The sequence below is a fragment of the Rhinolophus sinicus genome, linkage group LG04 (genome assembly GCF_036562045.2).
Source record: "Rhinolophus sinicus isolate RSC01 linkage group LG04, ASM3656204v1, whole genome shotgun sequence".
Lineage (NCBI taxonomy): Eukaryota > Metazoa > Chordata > Mammalia > Chiroptera > Rhinolophidae > Rhinolophus > Rhinolophus sinicus.
In genome coordinates this window covers 94632308-94645041 of record NC_133754.1, presented here as the reverse complement: position 1 = coordinate 94645041, position 12734 = coordinate 94632308, and the positions used below count along the sequence as shown (strand labels likewise).

General features: G+C 40.0%; 1 long non-coding RNA gene across 3 annotated transcripts in view; it reads right to left on the bottom strand.

Moving 5' to 3' along the window:
* Positions 1-8074: 8074 nt before the first annotated feature.
* The window catches only part of LOC141571309 (uncharacterized), a 29721-nt gene continuing 25061 nt past the window's right edge, over positions 8075-12734 (bottom strand). For 2 of the 3 annotated variants that reach the window (XR_012496074.1, XR_012496072.1), the window contains 2 exons: positions 11078-11190; positions 8075-9467 (listed from right to left, as the gene is read on the bottom strand). This is a non-coding gene — a long non-coding RNA (uncharacterized LOC141571309). The remainder of the gene's footprint in view (positions 9468-11077; positions 11191-12734) is intronic. The other variant, XR_012496073.1, reaches the window with a different exon arrangement.

Sequence of the window (12734 nt, the reverse complement as noted above, 5' to 3'; positions counted from 1 at the left end):
TTATAGTTATTTTCCCTCTCTAGTCCAACGATAAAATGAGATTAAAAAGGCAAAATGATGTTCTTTAATGTCAGTTAGCAAGGCAATTCTCCTAGAAATACATTTTCTCTCCATCCTAGTTTTAAACTGCTGAATATATTTTTGGGGACTAGTTAAATTCTGGTTTTCAGTATTCAAATCTTAACTTTATAAAATTCTGGGTGAAAGATCATCTCCGAGAGAGATGGGGACCCCCCACTCCGAATGCTAGGAGGGGACTGCAAAGCATCTTGTCTTGTTGGTGAGGTGAGAGGAAAGTCAGCAACCTATCTCCACTTTTCATTTCTCCCCCCTTCATTTTTACCTCTATCTTATTTCCTTTCCATATTTTTTGCCCTTCCCTTTCTGCCTAATCACATTCTGCAAGAACATTGTTATTAAAAGCATTTTTAAAAGGACTAATGACATGTAAAAACAAATCTGTCATCAGTGGTTATTAATTAAACCATCTTCAAATATGATTTCACAACATACTTGTAAGATTGAGTGAATCAAAACGAGTCTCTTGTTAGGACAAATTTAAAAAAAAAAGATTAAATCATCAACATAGATCGAACTTTAAAAGCTTAAGCCACCGCTATATAACTAACACATAGAAAAGCACGGTATAACATGGATGCACAGCTGAGTTTAAGACAAAGGAGTCATTAGGCTTCATCAAATATTTCTCTGTGTTTCAAAATCTTCTCTGTCTAATGAAGAACTGAGTCTCTTTGAGACTGCATTCCCATATATTTTCCTTAGAAACATTTTTCTCTGTTTTATTTGGTTAGTAAATAGACATTTCCTGGCTATCGAAAATGAGGAAAGGTCCATAAGAGTTGGTTGTCTCCCAAGTACTGAGTGCTTTTTTACCTTTACGGATTAATCGTCTACTTGGGACAGGCAGACGGCAGTCTGCCCACCAGAGATTGCCACTCACCTCCTTTACGGGCTTTGCATGCAGAACGAGTCCCAGTCGTGGTTCTGTTACCCTATCTCGTCTCTTTTGCAGGATGTTTTCTACCAGCAAAACCAACAGACCAATGGGAGCTTGCTATGACAGTCATAGCAGGCCTAGAATAAGCACATGAGAACTGGAACTAATTTAGACATGCGCAGAATTGTTTGACAGCAACCCTGGCCGTTACTCGGGGGTGCCCTCCATCTCTACATTTTACAAACCCAGGTCTCCTTCTCCAGGTTGTATCTTTTCTGGTTTTAACTTTTCTAGCTCCTCTCATTAATCAAAACGCCTTTGACCCTGAACCACACGTTAAGGCCCGTCTAGGGAATCTATGATGTATATTGGGTCTGTGGATTAACAATAATCAATGAGTTATCCCTTAAAATAAGACAGTTTTATTTTAATTCATTTAAACAAATGTTTAGTGGTACTTAACATGTGCCAGACACTGTATTGAATATATAGTAATAACCAGGAAGATATGGCCCCTGAACTGAAGTTGAGAATGGAAATGAAACATAGAGTACAAGCAGTATTATTACAACTTCCGTAAGGGACCCAGATTTGTGAACTCAGGAGGGCTTCCTACAGACAGTACGTTCGGAGACCTGAAGACTGGACAGTTAGTCAAGCATAAGAGGGGCCTAAGAGTGGTTCTGACACAATAAAAGGAGCACAGTGCCTGGGAGGAACTAAGGGAATTTGATGTTACTGCAAAGGGAAAAACGCAGAGTGGTAAAAGCCGAGACAGAGACCTTTTTAGTTTTATATGTATTAACCAAAGGAATGCTTTTAATGATGGACTATGTAAGACCTAGTTACAACCGGGGGGAGACAAATTTTGGGAGAAGACAATCTTGTGGTTCCTCCATTCCCCAGTACGTAAGTGACCCCTTGCTCCACTGACACAATGGGCATGATCTAACAGAGATTCTGAGGGGGGCCGAACACACCATTCACATATGAACAGCCAGAGAAGGCTTCCCAGGTCACAGGTAAATTGTCTAGACCTGTGAAACCCTGCTTCTTCTGCTGGTTATTGAGAGTCAACATGTTCTGTCCCTCCTACAACACCTTATAAGGAAGCAGCCTCACTCACAGACAGAGCTGGCTTCACTCCATTGTTCTGAACTGAGCCAACCCCCACCGCCCACTCCCCTCACCCCTGTCAGTAGTTCACAGATGAATGGTCCAGAGCTGTGCCCCTGAGGGAAGGGAAGATGATGGAAAGGAAGCCGCCCACAGTTGGCTTTGTGTAGCATGGCTTAAACACTGAACTGGTACAATCAGATCCTTACTCTCTGTAATCTGAACAAGGAAATGCAGAGGCTGGGCTAGTGCAATTACAAAGGAAAATATGCTAGAAGTTTTAGTCTAAATCGCAGTAAGACCAGTTCATGTACAAGGCAAAGTTTGCTGGCAGTTGTTGCAAGGATCAAATGAATCAATGTATGTAAAATACTTAGAACAGTGCCTGGCACATGGAATGTTCTCAAGAAGGATTGGCTATTACTAGTTTTATATCTTGATGTTCACAACATCAAGAAAAAGCCTTTTGGTGGAGAGAGCCATGGGAAGTGAGCAGATGCATGGAGAAAAACTGAAACGCCGGAGGGAGAAGTCAGGCCCAGACCAGAGACCAATTGAGTTTCAATTTCAAACCACATGCATCCCTTATAGAGACACCTTGTCCCTTAAGGTAACTTGGAATAGATTCTGTTCTTTACAGATAAATAAACCCAACTAAGAAACAATCTAGTTCACAGAATAAATTAGGCAAAACGAGTTACTGTTCTTAAAATGATTTGTAGTGTGGGCACATCATTTCATGTCACCATAATGAGCTACTGTTAACTCTTAAAGCTTTAGTGCATGCTTTTCACCCAAGTGAATATTAATCTGTCAATTAATTTTATAACTTCAGTCCCTCTCTCACTACATGGACTAGCTAACATGATTTGGCCTCTGAATTTTCACAGATTCTTCTTTGTAAAATGTTGGGATAATGAACTAATTAAAAAATTTTCCCCACAGACCAATTTTGACACAAGCCCCTTTAGCCTCCTAGCTTCACAAGAGGCAAAAGGAACCTTTGGTGGTATATGGGTGTAGCCAAGCTAACAATAGGTTAAATCATTTGAAACTTCCAATTAAGGAGGAATAAAGTAAGTAGGAAAATAAAAGCGATCCCAACACTGTGAAATGCTTCATTATGAGTGGAACTAAAAATACAATTTTATTAAAACTGAAGGAAGGATTATGTTCTCAGACGAGAGTCAAAATGAAACAGGATAAACAACTCCCTTAGCATAGAAGCAACACAACAGTAGAAGAAGAGGAGCAGCTAAACAGAGAAATAATTGAGACTTATGTTTCAGTCAATATTGTCTGCCCCTGCTTCCAAATTATGAATCATACATTTGAGCAGTGCAATCGATCTTTTGGTATCTATATTCTGTCTTCCTCTTCAGGTTTATTTTCATTCAACCCCCCCATGCTCTAGTTAAAATTTACATTATTTCATGAGGATGTTCCTGTTTTCCTGTGGCTGGTGGTTATCATCTTAAATGGACTTACTGTTCACGAGTTCAAGGTGGTTTTGTTATCCTGTTCTTAAAGATGGGCCTGTTCGTTGTGCTAAGACAGGTGCAGCCATTTCATTTACTTTGGGAAGGTTTTCATATTGAACTTTTTAAACCCTCACAAAGGAAGGGGGGCTAGAACCAAGATCTCCCAGTTACCCACTGCGTTTTATCGATTTCAATAACATTTTGCCAACATTGTATGGTCTGTCCCCCCAACTTATTGATTTAGTTATTTGCTTTTGCTTGAGTGTTATAAGTAAATCCCAAACATCTCATTCCACTCATAGATACTTTGCTATGCATGAAAGTCAAATATTCTATGACTTTTTAAAAACAGAAAGGGATACATGAAAAACATTGGCCTCCACCAGTGCGTTGCAAGTATCCAAATTTCACCTGTCTTTCAAGGCCGAGTTCAAGCTTACAAGGATCCCTGTCAAGGGGAACCACATCCATCTGACCTTCACATTTGGGGATTCATTTTCTTCTGTCCTGAATTGCTTTGATATAACATTAAATTTTATCTTTTTATTTAACTACTCAAGAATGTATATTGTTTTCCAAATTAGAACAGGGAAGCAATGTGGGATAACGGAAAACACTCTCATGTAGACTTAGAACATCCTAGGTCCCAAGTGGGATTCTGTCTTTTTAGTTGCATTTTTCTGAGCCTCTGTTTCTACAGCTGTAAAAGAGAGATGAAACTGTTACATTGCAAGCTACCCACACTTTTACTCACATTTTGACTTGTACTTATTTTAATAACTTCATTTTAAAATATAGGATTGTGACTATAGGATTCATGCTGCATGAATATATTTCAGCAAGATCAGAAACATTGACTGGTTTTTTAAAATAAGTAGATTAAAGTTTTAATAGCATAAATCACACACACACACACACACACACACACACACACACACACACACTACTGTGAAGGTTAAATGATTAATTGAGATAATGTGAAATGCCTAATTCATAGCAGACTGCCATAAATGGTACCTAGTATTATTACCTACTATTATTATTAGCTGGTTACTCTCTGCATGGAAGAAGAGCCTGTGTCTTACAAAACTCGTTTCTTTCTCCCACATAATTTAGCCCTGTGATTCACACACAAGAGCAATAAGTTCAATTAATATTTGGTTCTGTGATTTGCTGATATACCAAGTAGAACAATGTTTATAAATTAGAAAAAAGAGAACTTGCAATATAGAGTATTTTTCACAGTATCTGGAGAGACATTTTGATATGATTTGGAGTCACAAGTAGAAGAATGAGACAGGATGTGTCTTGAGACTCAGGTATGAATCTCTAACCACCACACAAACTTGGCTCGGGCAGTTTCAAAGAACCTCCGAGTTGTTTCCCAGCACATGGGTGTAAACATTCTAATTTGTATTTTTCTCTAATCTCTTTCTCATGGTATGAAAGAATCTACTGGGCAATTTCGTAGGAAACACAGATAACCTCTTCTACGTCCTTGTGTTCTCTTAATTCTCCCTCAAAACTGCTGGCAATTTCCAAAGTCCTGTCTTATTGGATTCTTCTAGTTCTGGCATAAATATCTAAGAAAGACTTGTGATCCAGGCCAAGAATTTAAATGCCCTCTCAGGTCAATGTGTGCAGTCTAGGGAGGGTGAGATCACAACCCGAAAGAGCCATGCAAGGTAAGTAGAGGTTGCTGTGTTTCTAACACAAGTCCACACCTAAAGAAAATGCGAATGGGTTTGATTGTCAGCAAGTCTTGGGTGCTCTGACCTCCATGCACTTTATCGTGTGCCAGAAACTTGGAATTCTGTGCTGTTTCTCTAAGTGCTGCTGGGATGAGGGTTTTCCTGGGCAATGGAAGGCCAAAGTCTCCAGACGGGTGACAAATTGCTGCTTGGTATTATTAGCAGATATGAGCTGAGGTTTGCAAAACCTCTCTCCCTTTCCCTGCTCCTTTGCCTGCCAATATTTACTGATTCTCCATAGTGTTCAGAGCTGTATTTAACTCCCTACTTTTCCCTTCTCCTCCATTTCTCCCTGTTAACAGGCTCATCTTCCAACTTTGGGTTGAAAAATAGAAAGACAGGACCCTGAATCCCCTTCCCCTCCAAAGCGATGAGATTTGACTACATGTGATCACATTTTTTTAATGTGTCGAGAGCCACTGCACCTCTGTCCACTGTAGACACAATACTCAGACCACAGAGAATAGAGGAGCTTATCAGAAATGAGGTCCATCACGGCTGTTAACTTGGAAGCTAGAAGACACAGACATGTGGGCGACAGCTCCTCCTTGGTGTGCTTCTTCCCAGAAGCAGGTTTCGTGGATCTGTACAGTGTTCGGTATTACTTTGCGGCCCTGGTAAGCATTCAGAAGGGCAGGGCGAGTGCGCATGCAGCCCCAAGAGGACAGGGAGATGAACTTTTTGTGCAGACGAAGGTGGGAGTAGGTGGGGATGAATCAGTGGTGCTGGGAGCGGGCTGTTTCCTGACATGACTCACTGTACCCGTGCTGGTTTCTAAGGAGACCACTGAGCACCGGGCAGCAGCAGTCTGTGTAGACACCATGTGCATGTGGGCGTAGGGCTGCTGTTTAGTGACCCCCACATCTGGACATGGTAGCTGGGGGCTTCCTGGGAAAGCCTTCATTTCTTTAAATGGCATTAGAGAGGAAAAATAGAAAAGAAATATTTGTAAGGTTATTCACAGACTCACACACAAGCTAGCAATGAAGTCCTTTGTCTGCCCTAAGAAGCAGTGGATTCTTGTTCTGGCCCCCAGAACTGTGCTAAACACCAGACACCTTTGGAATAACAAGGGAGGAGCGTGGGGAGAAGAATTCAGGAATGCAAATAGGAAAAAATGAAGGCTGTTCCAAAAGGAAATGATGGCCTATGGTATATAATCACATAGTAAGGGTGCCCATACATGTTTAGTGCTTACTATGTGACAGACACTGAAAATAACAAGATAAAAAACTCAGTCCCTCCTCTGGCAGAGATAGTGGGTCTGGGGAGGGTGGAAGGGGTGACTTTCACCCACAGCAACTCTTCTTCTCCTCATGGCAACTGAGGAGAGTGGAGAGGGCAGTGGTACCCAAAGTGGGACCATCACCTGACATCACAGAGAACATCTACGGGAGTCTTTCCATGCCACCAGGCTGCTCAGAATCTAAGTTAGCCACATAAAACAATGTACAGGTCTTCATCCAAGTTGATTCATTGAATGAGCACATTTAAAAATAGTTTTAATAGTGTTTGTCAGTGAAGTGATGCTGCCAAAATACTTCAGAAGTTTCTCCCCTTAAAGAGTGAACTCTTTCCCCTGAATATCTATTTGTACATATTAATAACTTCAAAGTACTTTCTCATAAGCAATGGAAAGGAAAACATCAACCTAGCCAGTGTCAAAATTATCATAAGTTCTGAACTAGTGGATTTTAAATTTTAATGAGCTTTTATTAGGTGTTTTGTTCTTTTAATTTTTAATACCGCTGGCACTTTTCATCCAAAGGGCATAGAAGCATTGTGTATTTTTAAAGCATAAGAACATTCTGAAGAACTAATTTTACATTTAACCTTAAGTTCAATAGACTTAGGTCCTTGCAAAAGAAGTATATAATTCTACCATCAAAATAAACTTTTCATGGATTCTGAATCTTTAAGAAAGTCTAAAGTAACCTGATCACCTTAAAATAAATCTTTCTGAGGAACAATGTTTTGTTTTGTTTTCCTGGAGCCACTCTTTGAATGACTTTATATTACAGTTGTATGAATGAGTGTCTGAAGTACTAACTTCTGATATTCATTGCTTTGCATTTTTCTCAGAAATTACCCCTTATTGAACAAGCCTGTGCAAAAAATATTCTCATAGCTTCTATAGGCCTGGGAAGCAGCGGAAGTGGAACTTTGAACTGGATTGTTGTTCCTTCCCTCTCTTCCTTTATTCCTCCCTTCCTTCTTCCCATTAATAAGCATTTTTGAACCCCAGAGTTGACCAAATACTTAGTCTTGTATGTTCACTCCAGATTTCTTTGGAAGATCTGAATAAAGATGGTATCACAAGGTCCTACCAAGGAGTCAAGACAGAGGAGATTCTCAATCTTGAAAAGGAGAAAAGAGAGGAGTAGAGAAAGATGATGTCCTATTTTTTTTTCAATCTTTTTACAAATGTCACCAAACTAGAATTTGAAGGATCATACATTTACAAGACCTAAAGGGGGTGCATACTCTTGGGGACATAGCAGGTGGGGAGAAAAGAGGCAGCTGAGGCTCCAGGACATCTCTTCAACACACCTGTACTTTAGAATTTCAGTTCAGCTAGTGACCTTTGGTGTTAGATGTGATTTTGCTGAGAAAAAAAAAAAAAGGGGGCAGGATGGGGCCAGGAGAAAGGAATAAAACTATTGGAGTTTCTCAGAGTTAGATCCAGGGGTAAAGAGGAGGACTTTGACATTCTTTTGCCCAGTTCAGAGTAGGGAAAGAGATGAAGCAACTGAGGGTAAAAGACCAAATCTAGGACAAAGAGCATTCACTTTATTTCTGTTGGAAACATAAGGATAGAGATGGATAACTTAAGAGATCAAGAAAGCAGGGTCTTAATCCTACAATGCTCCTGGCACTGTGCTGGCCAGATGTTCTCTGCCTTCAGGGACCTCACGGCATAGCTGGATCAACAGACATCTAAACAACAGAGATAACATGTTATACAGAGTGCGATGGGAACACAAAAAGTGATGTGAACTTTTGGGGAAAACTGGGGAAGGTTTCATGAAAGACTGATAGATTTTGGAGTTTGGCTTTGAACTAGGTTTTGGAGTATGCATAATTTTACCACTGTGAGAAGAATGTAAGATAGATGGAGAGCTTTCAGGAAATTTGATGAAAGAGCGGTGTTGTGAAAACATAGTTTCCAGGAAACAGTAAATGGGTACTACAATTAAAAACCTAGGTTGTGGTGGGGGTTACAGTGAGATGGTGAGAGAAGACGCTGAAAATATAGAAGCCAGATTGTGAGATGTCTTGAAGGAGGCTGGCAATGGACAATTGAAAGCCATTAATTTCTTAGAAAAAAAAAATTTTTTTTGTATTTTGGGGTGAGATAAGGAGTGTGATCCACTCCTTGAGGGTGTACCATCAAATCTATTTTGCATAACCTTTTGCAGAAGTGTGGAAGATGACCTGTGAAAGAACTGATTTTGAACTATGAAGTAGGTTGGGCTCCAAGGGAGTAGTCTCTTTAATGGAGATTGACAGGGAAGACATTTATTGCAGATTGCCTTCAGGATCCACACCTGTGAGGGAGTGTTCACAGAAGGATTAGGCAGAGGAACAAGTTTCTGCTGCCATCATAGCAAAGGTCTCAGGTTGTCCCACAGGGAGCCCCAGAACTGGGATGGCTATTTAGAATTGTATCAAATTGGGTCTTCTCCCTACATCATTCCATCATTGGATAAAGAAGGGGGTGTGACCTTGGTCTGCTGAGGTCCAGCATCAGGAATGCAAACTCACCTACAAGCTATAAGTTGTCAAGATTCTCAGCAATTGGGTGAGTAAATGTTTCAGTTCCACCCCCATTCCTAGTCTTTCCAATCTCTACAAACAGCATCAACAATTAGCCCATTAATCATCCCAAAGCTGAGGGACTTCCTTGGCTTCACTCTTCCCTTTATACCTCACATCCACTCAATCAGTGAATTCTGTCAGCTTTTTCTTTAAGGCGTTCATCTACTTACAGTCAGAGTACATTAATCTCAGTCCATGGTCCCTCATCCAGGACTGGGACTATTACAATAGGCTCTGAATGGTCTCTCTGCTTCTGTTCTTGCTTCCAGTTGATAGTGATCTCTTTCACCAAAGAGGGACATTGTTATAGTGAAATGGAGAGTTTGTTGGGCCCTAGATAATCTGAGGAAAAAAAGAAGTAGAAGAAAAAAAAAGGTGTTAAGGAATATTATTAAAAGATAAAATTCTACACATGTTAACATATGTCAACACGTATCAAAAATCTTAGTTAATTTATTCATTAATGAGAGAACCAGTAAGAAGTTACAACCAATTCAAAGGTGAATTCAAAATAACACAGATATATTAGCAATAAGTAATGTTGAAATGAATTTATAAACAGTTGTGAAATTGGATTACTGGAAAGAAGGGAGGAGGAAATCAATTGTATTTCTACCAGACAAAATTTATTTGTATCTCTAGACACAAGAATTATCTCCATTGTTTTCAGTTTTATATAACTCAAAGAGATATACAGTAAATCAGAAACAATGAAAGGTGCAGAGATTTCCCCCAAATCAATTAATTTGGAAGGATGTGCTTAGACAGCACCTGGTTTCCCATTGAAGATACCCAATAATCTTTCTGGTTCATTTCAAAGTCTTTCATAGTTTTTTTCTTCCATGGGAAAGAAGAAAGAAAGGGAGAGAGAGGGAGAGAAATAGAGAGAGAAAGGGAAATTTCCTGGACAGTTTTGGTATATGCCTATTTTCCTGGAGAAATTATTAATAGCAAGGCTTTTACTCTAAAAAATATGCAGGTTTAGAAGGAAAAATACTGTCATGCGGGGCAGCCTTCGGGGTCTCTGCTCCCGCTCCCCACACAAGAATGCAGGATGTGGTGAGGCCAAAAAGGAACACCCACGGAGTCATAGGTAGGTGAGTCATACCACTATAGTCTCACTGGCGGCTGGGTTCACACGACGTGCGACCTGCTGTCTGCTTTCTGCCAACCGACCGACTTTCTCCTTGACTCGACTCCCCAACGTAGCTGTGGCAGTTATATTAGTGGCCAATGGCTCAATGGTTACAGCTGACGGCCATAGCTGATGGCTATCTAACTAGTCATAGCTGATGGCCATCCAATCACAGTTGATGGCCATTTACTACCTGAGCTGGTACCTTTCCACATGAGGCCGAGAGCCTGGAAACTGCTCTCTGGGGCTCTGTCCCCACAAATACCCTCTCTATTACTTCGGTAATTTCATTATTTTTCACTTCAAACCACTTAAAAGAAACAAAAAGGATTTAGTTGAGATAGAACCACACTGGGAAAGATTAACAACAATTCAACTAGTACTTTAACTCTAAGTGATTGAGGCTATGGCAGCAAGTGGACAGCCTTAAAACGGGCAGAGTGTGGAGCAGCCAGCGCTCCTGGCTGGGCCGTTTCCTGAACAGGAAATTCGATCCATCTGTCTGGACACATTTCTTCAGTCTCTGAATCCATTGATCACAGGACCTTCTCATGGTGGCTGGTTAGCTTGCACATTTTGCTTTCCATAACATTGGGGATTTTGTTTTCTGGTAACACTGCAAAGCAAAAGTCTGCAGTAATAGTGTGGAAGAAAGAGTTAGGGCGGAAACTCCCTAGGAGTTTCCCTAAGGGGCAGGATACTAGTATCTCCTAACTATAATAGTCCGTATTTACCATTTCTCAAATTGGACAAGGTGAAGGAATATCTAAATGACTGAATTTGCTTTAAATTTTATTTGTTTTTAAAGTACTCTTACCTTCTTTTGTGCTTCTGCAGTCTCTGACTGTTTCAAGAATCTCTTTTCCTTCTGGTTTCCACTTTGGAGCAGTTTTCAAGTTCTATCACCTCTGCCTTCTTTGTGGCATCATGCTGGGAAGCAAGGCAGCTTCATCATGCTCCCAGAATTTTTAAGAAATCTCACAAAATAGAAAATGCTTCTCTAAAATGTTTCAGAGAATGTGTGTGTGTGTGTATACATACATATATATATATATATGTACATACATATTTATATATGTATATACATATTTATATATGTATATTTTTCTATTTTTTTTTCTTTTTCTCTTTTCCAAACTAGGATGTCACATTGTGAACCATAAATAGAACTAATTCTCAAAGGGATTAAGGCTAATCTTAGAGTCCACTATTTAAGAACTGTCTACAAATGGAACCACATTTGAATTCATTTTGTGAACAATTGTATGAAGAAATGCGAACATAGCTACTAAAACGTTTGCCAATTGCAGGCTCTAATCAGAGTCTCCTTTATTCTGGGGGCAGGTGAGGACTCTGTAAAAGGTGTGGGCTCATCATCTGAAAGCACTCCTAGAACTGGAAGGTCCGAGTGGCAGTCCTAATGGAGGAGTGGACTTTAGTGTCGTCCTCAAGTGACAGAGTATCCTGGCTAAGCCTCTGATGTGTATATGATGAGAATCCCCCTTAGAGATAGTTTGGAGTCACTGACATTTACAAAACAAGTCATTTTCCACAAAGGGCAGGTCCCTGAAGTATGTTCTCTAATACAAAAGGAAAACAACCAGTGCGGCACCAACTCAGGCCTGCCAAACTCACTTTCTCGAATGAGAAGGTTCATGCCACAAGCATTTTGCAAAAGATTTCTCTGAATAGTAATCATTTCAACTAACATTTGCCTTGCCCTTTATGGTTTGCAAAGTGCTTCCAACCTAAGATGTCATTTTGGAAGCTTTCAGAGAGGATCTTCACAGAACCACCTTGGGGGCATAGAAAGAGGGCTCAGTACCACGTGTCAGAAGATGGCCATTTCCAGCAGCCATGTCCCTAACCTTTGCTCCAGTGAGTCCTTAGAGATGAGATTCTCCTGGAAAAGTCTATAAACTGGTTGTTATAGTACTTCAGAGTGCCTCCCTTGCAGTGTCTGTTTTACATAAATGCTTATTGAGTCATATATTACATTAAGGCCAATTTCAAAAAGTGAGTGCTAATTAAGCCTGAAAATACTTTAGAAATCACAAAATAGCCAGGGAACTACATTCACATCAGTGCTATCAACATTCATATCAGACATATGTCAATCTCTGTATTCTGAAAAAAAGGGCCATTCATTTCCATATTCAGTGAATATTTAACCAGCTATGTTGTCAATGCCTCCCATTTTATGAATACACAAAGATGAGTAAAGTCTTGGCCTTCTGTAAGCTTACAATATATTAGAGAAGATAAAATATGGACACAACTCATAGTGTGAAATGTCAAAAGTCTGAAAAGATGAAAAATTAAAGTATGTGCATGAATGAGGAGACTTAGAGCAAATCATACAAACAAGGTTTGAACTAGTCCTTGATGAATGAGTAGACTTTGTAAGAATGGATGAGAAAAGGTACCTTTTCCAAGGGGAGGAAGCAGTCTACAACAGTATGGGAAAATATGGG